The sequence below is a fragment of the Balaenoptera ricei genome, chromosome 20 (genome assembly GCF_028023285.1).
Source record: "Balaenoptera ricei isolate mBalRic1 chromosome 20, mBalRic1.hap2, whole genome shotgun sequence".
Lineage (NCBI taxonomy): Eukaryota > Metazoa > Chordata > Mammalia > Artiodactyla > Balaenopteridae > Balaenoptera > Balaenoptera ricei.
In genome coordinates, this window is record NC_082658.1 from 7,341,061 (window position 1) to 7,351,523 (window position 10,463).

Consider the following 10,463-nt stretch of genomic DNA (forward strand, 5'->3'; position numbering starts at 1 on the left):
CAAGGCGTCGCTGGGTAATGTAGTCCTCCGCTACTGAGGCCGGCCCCCTACAAGGCGCAGAGCCTGCTGGGAGATGTAGGCCCTCGGCTTGCGCATGCGCAAGTGTTACCCACGCGTTGAAAGGAGGAGGGTCCGGAAGCCAGGCTCCGCCGTTGGAGGTCGCCGCGCTGAGTGGCGTGTGCCTTGGTTCAGAGTGCTGGCGGGCGGAAGTTTAGGGCGCGCTGAACGTGACCCTCTTTCCTCAAAACTTTCATAGTTCCAGTACCCGGATCATCTAAACTTGGAAAAGATGGCGGGAAGTTTAGCAAAAGCCTGGAGGGCGTGGGGGAAAGAATAGATGAGTTTTTAAGACCAGAACGAGGACGGCAAAAATACAGAGGTTTTGTTTCCCCCTAGGGTTTATTATGCATAACTCTCATTATAAGATAATATAAAAATATATAGACACATTACAGAAAATGTAGAAATGAAGGGGGAAATGACTCATCCGACCGCTCTCACGCTAGTATCAGCGTTTTGCAGGACAGTCTTCCCGATTTTTAAACTGCATTTTTCATATTAGTGCAATCATTTTGACACACAATTTAAAAATATTTTTATTGAACAATTTAAAAACGTTTCAGGGACTTCCCTGGCAGTCCAGTGGTTAAGACTCCGTACGTCTACTTCAAGGGACATGGGTTTGATCCCTGGTTGGGGAACTAAGATCCATGTGCTGCGGCACATAAATAAGTAAAGAAGTAAATAAATAAAACGTTTCATACTATACAAAAGTAGAGAGAATAGCCTGATGAACCACCATATAGTCATTACTCAACTTCAACAATTAACCAACTCCTGGTCAGTCTTGTTTTTCCCGCACCTAAGTGGCACTGTTACTGAGTCCAAGCTCATCCTGGTCCTGCTTGCCACAGGACAGGCCAATAAATTGAGAGAAGAGTTGTTGGGGCAAAGAATAGCAACTTTATTAGGAAAGCCAGCAGACTGAGGAGATGGTGGACTTGTGTCCCAAAGAACGATCTTGCCTCAGTTAGAATTCAGGTTTCTTTTATACTAAAAGGGGAGGGAGTAAAGTCAAACATTTCCTGGTTCCAGTCAGCCTCCAGAGGGGATGTGTTAATTTCTTCCTTCCTGTAGTCATTCACAGGTGGGCCTGGTCAGGATGTTTCCTGTGAGCTAAACAAAGGTATTTTAGCTTAAAGCTTATTACCTGGGAGGCAGGGTTCCCAGAGATGGGCCATTATGTATAATTTAAGCTTATAGGCAACATCTCTTTAGTGATTGACTTGTAGCAAAAGCAAGAGAATACAAAGGTTAAAGTAAAAGAAACAGATCCAATATGGAGTCAGATTTGTTCTTCCCTATTACAGCACCCCCCCCAACATTATTTTGAAGTAAATACCAGACGTGATTTCACCAGTAAGCATTTCACAGTGTATTTTTAAAAGACAAGCATTCCCCTTTTAAAACATATCCCCCAAACTATCACCCACCCCCCAAAACAATAATTTCCTAATATTATCAAATATCAAATTAGTGTTTACATCTACCTGATTGACCTATAAATGTCATTTTTCAAATACAGTTTGTCTGAATTGAGATCCAGACCATACATTGCAACTGGTTAATATATCTCTTGTCTTAAAAAAAAAAAAAAGCTATGGTTTCCCTCTTCCTCTCTCTTTTCACTTGCAATTTCTTTCATTTCCTTTTTGTTTCATTTTTTTTTTTTTTAATTTATTTATCTTATCTTTGGTGTTTGGTCTTTGTTGCTGCGCGCGGGCTTTCTCTAGTTACAGGACATGAGGGCTTCTCTTGTTGCGGACCACGGGCTCTAGGCGCTCGGGCTTCGGTAGTTGTGGCACACGGGCTTAGTTGTTCTGTGGTATGTGGGAATCTTCTCGGACCAGGGATCGAACCCGTGTGCCCTGCACTGGCAGGCGGATTCTTAACCACTGTACCACCAAGGAAGTCCCTGGTTTCGTTTCTTTTTCTTTCTTTCTCTCTTTATTTGTTTTTTAAGAAACTAGGTGGTTTGTCCTGTAGAGTTTTCTCCAGTCTGGCTGAATCTTGCTGGTGGCATCCCGGTGGTGTTTTAACATCTTCCTCCGCCTCCTGTGTTCTCTGCATATTGGTTAGTTAGATCTAAAAGGTTTGATCAGATCAGGTTTGATTTTTTTTTTTTTACAAGACTGCTTGTCTATTATTGTGTATTTCCATGAGGAGAATTATTATTCCTGCTTGTCTCTCATTTTTGGATGTTTGCAGCCATTGATCATTGCATTGCTTAGGGGTTATAAATGGTGATATCATTTCGGCATTTATTAGCTGGAATACAGATGAAGAGGAATATCCTCTCATTGGCTAATTGATTACATGAGGTACATTTAGTACAAAAAAGTCAGGATACATACATGATTCTTTACCTTTAGCAGTTTTCAAAATAATTAATTGATTCCCTAGTATCTTCCACAGGATATTGATCAATGAGGTTTTTTATTATTACCATTATGAACACATATTTTATATCTATCATTATGAACATTATATTTGTTCTTTTTCAATCCACTGTAATTATTATCCCGATTTGATACTCATATTTTTCCATCGTTGGCCAATGGGTTGGCACCCGAATCCTTTAAACAAAATGACTAGTTTCCTTGTTTTCTGGTATGACAAGGTGTTCTAGGCTCATCACAATTTTCCACACAGCTTTATTGAGGTGTAACTGACATACAGTTGACTACATATTTCCAAAGTGAACAATTTTATGTGTGAACAAGATAGTGAACATATATATCCATGACCTTAAAGGATTCCTCATGCCCCTTTACTATCCCTCCCTCTTGCCCTCTCTTCTCCCTCCCTCTTCCCCAAGCAGTCTCTGATCTGCTTTCTGTCATTATGGGTTAGTTTGCATTTTATAGAATTTTATATGAATGGAATCAAACATGACATTCTTTTCGTCTGGCTTCTTTCCCTCAGCATAATTATCTTGAGGTTCGTCCGTGTTGTATGTATTATTAATTGATCCCTTTTTATTGCTGAGTAATATTCTATTGTACAGATATACAATAATTTTTTAATCTATTCACCTGTTGATGGACATTTGGGCTGCTTCCAGTTTTTGGCTTTTATAAATAAAGCTGCTATTGATAGGGATAGAGTAGGATAATTAAATACTTATTTTAGAAATCCCACTAGGGGATTAAAGACAGAAAGGGAATTTTAAGGGAGTTTGGGAGACTGTTGTAAGCTAATAACTACTCAAGAAAAGAATCCAGCAACCTAGCAACAATCTACTCTACCTCGAAGGAAGACCAGGCGCATTCAAGCCCCAGGCACACTCAAGCCACAAGTCCTGATAGTTAAAACACAAGACAATAGATATGGGGTCTACATCTTGTTACATGAAGTCAGAGAATTAACGGTCCTTGAAGAGTGGCATTTCTGCATATAGTCAAGACAAAAATAGAGGAGAAAGGGGAAAGAAAGTAGGTGAAAGAGGACATGATACCAAAACCTGAGATGAATTACCATATTTTAGTATATGTTACCACCCTTTTGCTAATTTACATATGATTTCAATAGAGCCATGACAGTCCTGGTTAGACCATATAGGGTTAAAGGAGGAACTAATGATGTACCCCAAAATGAGGAAGAAGTTGGTCTTCTCCCCTCCCCACTTTTTCTTTGATTATAAAAATGTAGTCCAGTTTGTTCTGGGGGCTGTGCTCCCTTGTCTGCCTGCTTGTATCTCTCACAAGCATCCTATGCTAATAAACTCACTCTTTGCCTGCCACTTCACCTCTCGCCTCTCGCTAGATTCTTTCTGCACTGAGACAAAAGAGCCTGAGCTTCAGTAAGTTCTGAGACCAGGTGTGCAGTTTCAATTAAAAGACAGTGGGTTCGGGACTTCCCTGGTGGTGCAGTGGTTAAGAATCTGCCTGCCAATGCAGGGGACACGGGTTCAAGCCCTGGTCTGGGAAGATCCCACATGCCATGGAGCAACTAAGCCCACGCGCTGCAACTACTGAAGCCTGCGCTCCACAACAAGAGAAGCCACCGCAATGAGAAGCCTGCACACCGCAACGAAGAGTAGCCCCCGCTCGCCGCAACTAGAGAAAGCCTGCACGCAGCAATGAAGACCCAAAGCAGCCATAAATAAATAAATAAATAAATAAATTCATATTAAAAAAAAGACAGTGGGTTCAAGTCCACTCCTAAGTCAGGGATTGTGGATTGAAGTCCCAATCTGAGGTGTGACTGGGTTTGAGTTCCATCCAAAGGAGTGCAGTTTCACTACAAATATTCATATATAAGTCTTTGTACAGACATCTGTGTTAATTTCTCTTGGGTACAGACCTAGGAGTGGAATATCTGGAGCATATAGTCAGTGTACATTTAACTTTTTAAGATACTGCCAAACTGTTTTCCAGAGTGGTTGTACTACTTTACTTCCCCACCAGCAGTATGACCGTTCTAGTTCCTCCACATCCTTGGTAAGGTAATTTTTAATAAATTTAGCCATTTTAATAAATATATAGTGGTATCTCATTATGGTTTTAACTTGCATGTCCTTGATGACTAACGTTGAGTATCTTTTCAAGTGCTTGCTATCCATATATCTTCTCAGTGAAGTATCTGTTCAAATATTTTGCCCATTTTTAATATTGATTGATTTATTTATTTTGGCTGTGCCAGGTCTTAGTGGCAGCATGCGGGATCTATAGTTGCGGCATGCAGACTTTCAGTTGCGACACTGGACTTCTTCTTAGTTTTGGCATGCACACAGGATTTAGTTCCCCGACCAGGGATCGAACCCAGGCACCCTGCATTGGGAGCACAGAGTCTTACCCACTGGACTACCAGGGAAGTCCCTTGCCCATTTTTAACTGGATTGTTTTGTTTCTTATTATGGAGTTTTGAGGGTTCTTTATATTTTCTGGATGTAAGTCCCCTATCATTACATTTGGGGTCTTTCGAAGAGCAGAAGGGTTTTTTTTGGCTGTGCTGCGCAGCTTGTGGGATCTTAGTTCCCCGACCAGGGATCAAACCTGGGTCCTGGCAGTGAAAGTGCCAAGTCCTAACCACTGGACCACCAAGGAATTCCCCAGAAGTTCTTAATTTTAATGAAGTCCAATTTATTGATTTTTTTTTCCTTTTATGGATCATGTTTTTGGTATCATACCTAAGAATTCCTTGCCTATCCAAAGGATTTGAACTTTTCTTCTATATTTTCCAATAGAAATTAAAAAAATAAATTTATGTATGTATTTATTTTTGGCTGTGTTGGGTCTTTGCTGCTGTGTGTGGGCTTTTCTCTAGTTGCAGTGAGCGGGGGCTACTCTTCGTTGCGGTGCACGGGCTTCTCATTGCGTTGGCTTCTCTTTCTGTGGAGCATGGGCTCTAGGCACGTAGGCTTCAGAGTTTGTGGCACGTGGGCTCAGTAGTTGTGGCTCGAGGGCTCTAGAGCACAGGCTCAGTAGCTGTGGCTCACGGGCTTAGTTGCTCCGCGACATGTGGGATCTTCCTGGACCAGGGCTGGAACCCGTGTCCCCTGCATTGGCAGGCGGATTCTTAACCACTGTGCCACCAGGGAAGGCCTCCAATAGAAACTTTAGAGTTTTAGGTTTTACATCTAGGTCTCTGACGCATTTGGGGTTAATTTTGGTGTACAGTGTGTGATATGGAATGATCTCCTCCTCCTCCCAACTCCTCTCCCTCCTCCTCCTCCTTCATTTGGATATTTAATTGTTCCAACACCTGCAACACTGTTTCTGTTGAAAAGCCTATTTTTTTCCCACTGAATTGCCTTTTGCACCTTTGCTGAAAATCAGTTGTTCATAGGTACACAAAATTTTCACTTTTTTTTCCACTCAACATTAGTGCTACAGTACTGTCCACATGGGGATAAAATATTAAGGTGGCCCACAGTAGGCAGAACCTGGTACAGAAATCTGACTTCCTGTTCTTGAAAATGTCCCCCACTGTGTCCTCAGGGTCATCTTTGTCATTACTCACTTCCTCTGTCTCCTTGCTTAGAGATTGCTTTATTTCCCCATGAAACCCCAGCCTCTGTGTTATATCTTCATTTTCCAGCAGTTTTATGGAGTGATCACTAACTTCTCTCCAGATGAGCTCTTTGGCTATTGAGATCTTTGGTTCTACTTTGTTCTCCTGGACTAGAGCAAGCCCACATTTTAGAATAGGCTTCCCAATGGTCATTCGACAGATAAGCCAGCAGGACTTTTGGTTACAGGCTAATTGTAGAATGAGTTAGACTCAGGGAACCACAGACCATCAGAACTAAAAAGACTCATAGCCAGGGTCCAGGGCCCAAAGGGGCTAGGCGATGCACTGAAGGTCTTCCAAGGTCAGATGGCAAATTGGTGGTCGAGCTGAGGTGAGATGAGTGGCAGGTGCCAGTTTTCTTGGGCTTACACCCTGGTTCTAGTTTTTGCATATTGGAAATCTGGTCATTTCATATTAAGTTAAATATACTAAATAAATCAAATCATGTGAAAAGAGAAACCGGAAAATAATGGTTCCCGTCAGCTTGGGGAAGTGAATCCTTCTGTGACCTCATCAACATTTACCCCAAATAGACTATGAAAAGTTCCTTTGGACTTCCCCCACCTCCTTGGAGGGAGTAAACACCTCCTTGGGCTTGACCGAGTTGGTATTTATCAGCTGTCTAAGCAGATGATCCTTCCCATCCGAGGAGAAAGAATCTCTTACTGCCTGAGTGGCCGGTTGGCCATGCCATCCAAAAGAGGCCTGAGAGCCAGGAGGTGACTTGCCGTGGCTCTTTGGCAAGGCATTCTTTTCTCTGGGCTGCAGCTTCTCCATCTACAAAGATTAAGGGGTTGGACAATAGAGTGTGCAAGCAAGCCTTGCTGCCTCTGTCCCTCCACAGGTCTAAAAAAAATCTGCATTTTTAGTAAGCGTCTCAAGGGTTCTTAACTTCAGCTGATAGAAGCATCATCTGGGATGCTTAATTAAAAATGCAGATTACCCTCTCCAGGGATTACACTTGTCCTGATCAAGCAGATCTGGCACATGGCCTGGGAATAAACATTTTGACTGGTGGCCCACATTTGGGGAGACACTGAATTGGGGATACACATCTTAGCTGATCATCCTAAGTGGCCCTTGTTTTTTTCTCCCTTCTGATGACTCCGGATGAGAGGAAGGGATGCTTTCCCATCTTTCCCCCCACCACCATCAAATATTTATTGAGGGTCTGCATGGCTAGAGCTGAGGATATAGCAATGAACAAATCAGAATTTCTTCCCTCTTGGAGCTGACTTCCTTTCACTTAGTAATACGTATCCAAGTTTCTTCCATATCTTGATGGCTCTCTTCCTCTTAGCACTGAATAGTAGTCCACTGTCTGGATGTGTCACACAGCTTGTTTATCCGTTCACCTATTGAAGGGCATCTTGGTTGCTCCCATATTTTAGCAATTATGAATAAAGCTGCTATAAATATGCGTGTGTAGGTTTTTGTGTGGACGTAAGTTTTCATTATCTGTTTACTTATTTATTTTTTAAACTGTAGGACTACAAGTTTGAGAAAATCATGAAAAACCAACAACTGTTGGTGGATTCTGGAAGAAGTTCTGACAGACTGCAGGGGCCAAAGATAGACACAACTTTGATCCAGTTCCTTTTTTTGTCCTTTCAGATTCACTCAGCAAATGACTCAAACACCAGTAAACTAACCAAGAGAAAAAAAACACAAAAAAGAAAGAGGATTCACTGTCCAGTAACTTTCAAGAGCTGATTTCTTATGCATTTCAATTTTCTTCTTTTGTTCTTCTCAGTAGAGCCAAATGTCAAGAAGCTATACGGAGTGTCAATGTCAGCCCAAAGAGAAAGGTCTCCAAGTTTGCTGGAGGATTCTCCAGGCTTCCGGCTTCCTGGTTTTCAGCATTTGATTCTCTCTGACCAGATCATCCACCTTTGTGGTTCACAATCCCTCACCTATCACGCATTTCTGAGCTTCCTTGAGAAGGTATTTCCTGCTGTGTCTGTACGAAGCCGGTCTTCACTCACCACCAAATGCACATAAGGATGCAGCTCTAACATGAAGGCCCCATGCCAACCACAGGTCACGTCTTCTTCCTCCACAACTTCTCATCCCACCAGACTCAGGGGTGACTACTTCTAGGAACCTCAAATCTGAACGTAAAGTTGATAATAAAAAGATGAACAACCCTGGGCTTCCCTGGTGGCGCAGTGGTTGAGAATCCTCCTGCCAACGCAGGGGACACGGGTTCGAGCCCTGGTCGGGGAAGATCCCACATGTCACAGAGCAACTAAGCCCATGTGCCGCAATTACTGAGCCTGTGCTCTAGAGCCTGTGAGCCACAACTACTGAGCCCGTGTGCCACAGCTACTGAAGCCCACGTGCCTAGAGCCTGTGCTCCGCAACAAGAAGCCACCACAATGAGAAGCCTGCAAAGTGCAACAAAGAGTAGCCCCCGCTCGCTGCAACTAGAGAAAGCCCGTGTGCATCAACGAAGACCCAACACAGCCAAAAATAAAAATAAACAAAATAAATAAATTTAAAGATAAAAAAAGATGAACAACCCAATAAACAAATTAGGTAAGAGATTTGGACAGACATTTCACAAAGAAAGATACAAATGGGCAATAAGCAATTGAAAAAGCATTCAACATCATTAGTCAAAGGAAGTGCAAATTAAAACCACGATGAGATACCACCACCCACCCACCAGAATGGTTAAAATTAAAAAGACTGACAACACCAAATTTTAGCAGAGCTGTGGAGCAACTGGAAATCTCAAGACATTGCCGGTAGGAGTGTAAAATGGCACAAACACGTGGGAAAAGGCCAGGCAGTTTCTTATTAACTTAAACACCTATACACCTATGACCCAACAATTTCACTTCTAGGTGTTTATTCAAGAGAAATGAAAACATGTTTACCAAAAAATTTGTATAAAAATGTTCATTGCAGCCAAAACTGGACATATTGATGGTTTAGATGTCCATCAACAGAGCACTATATGATGTAGGATATCTACACAATGGACTACTATTCAGTGACAATAAGGAAAGAACTCCTGAAACGTACCACGACATGAATGTCTCAAAAACAACCATGTCTTTTGCTGTGCTATGTCTTGCTCTATTCATCCAATCCTCTGAGTGCAGCATCAAGTCACCCAGTGCATGGAGTGGAAGAAGATAAGGTGGTAAGATGGAAACCAGAACAGCACTGACCTTATGAGAGAAAATCCACGTGCTCCTGCACTCCGCACCCCAGGCCCAGTGGTTTCAGTGGCAGCCATTCCCCTAAAATGCCATTGCCCCTTGGTCCTGTGGTCATGTTTGCTCTAGAATTCAACCTGCAGGAACCCGTGTGCTGTGGTGTGTGTGTGTGTGTGTGTGTGTATAATATAAAATTTGCCAATTCAACGATTTTTTTTTTTTTTTTTGGCCGTGTTGTGCGACATGCGGGATCTTAGTTTCCCCGACCAGGGAACAAACCTGTGCCCCCTGCAGTGGAAGCGCAGAATCCTAACCACTGGACCGCCAGGGAAGTCCCCAATTCAACTTTTTTTTTTTTTAATTTTTAAATTTTATTTTACTTTTTTTGCAGCACGTTCTTATCAGTCATCAATTTCATCCACATTAGTGTATACATGTCAATCCCAATCGCCCATTTCATTTTTAAGTGTACAATTTAGTGGCATCAATTCCATTTACAATGGTGTCCAATCACCTCTATCACCACTGTCTATTTCTAAAACTTTTCCATCACTCCAAAACAGAAACTCTGTACCCATTAAGGAATAACTCCCCATTCCCTCCTCCTCCTGGCCCCTCTAATCTACTTTCTGTCTCTTTGATATACCTATTCTAGATACTTCATATAAGTGGAACCATACAATATTCATCCTCTTGGGTCTAGTTTATTTCACTCAGCATAATGTTTTCAAGGTTCATTCACATCGTAGCATCGATCAGAACTTCCTTCTTTTACATGGCTGACTAATATTCCATTTGCGTGTATAAACCACATTTTGTTTATCCATTCATCTCTTGATGGACAGTTGGGTTGTTTCCACCGTTTGGCTACTGTGAATAGCCAAAGCAATGGCTTTGCAATGAACACTAGTATACAAGTATCAGCTTGAATCTCTATTTTCAGTTCTTTTGGGTACATGACTAGGAGTGGAATTGTTGGATCATATGGTAATTCTATGTTTTTAGCTTTTTGAGCTAAACAGACCAGTTTCCACAGCAATTTTACATTTGCACCAGCAAGCCATTAGGGTTCCAATGTCTATACGTCCTCGTCAATACTTGTTATTTTTTATTTTTTGATGCCATGTGCTTTGGCATATACAATTTTCCCTTCTTTCCCCTGGCGTCTCTCTGAAGCCTTTCCCGACCCGTCCAAGTCTGTGGTCCCTCTCGCCTCACCTT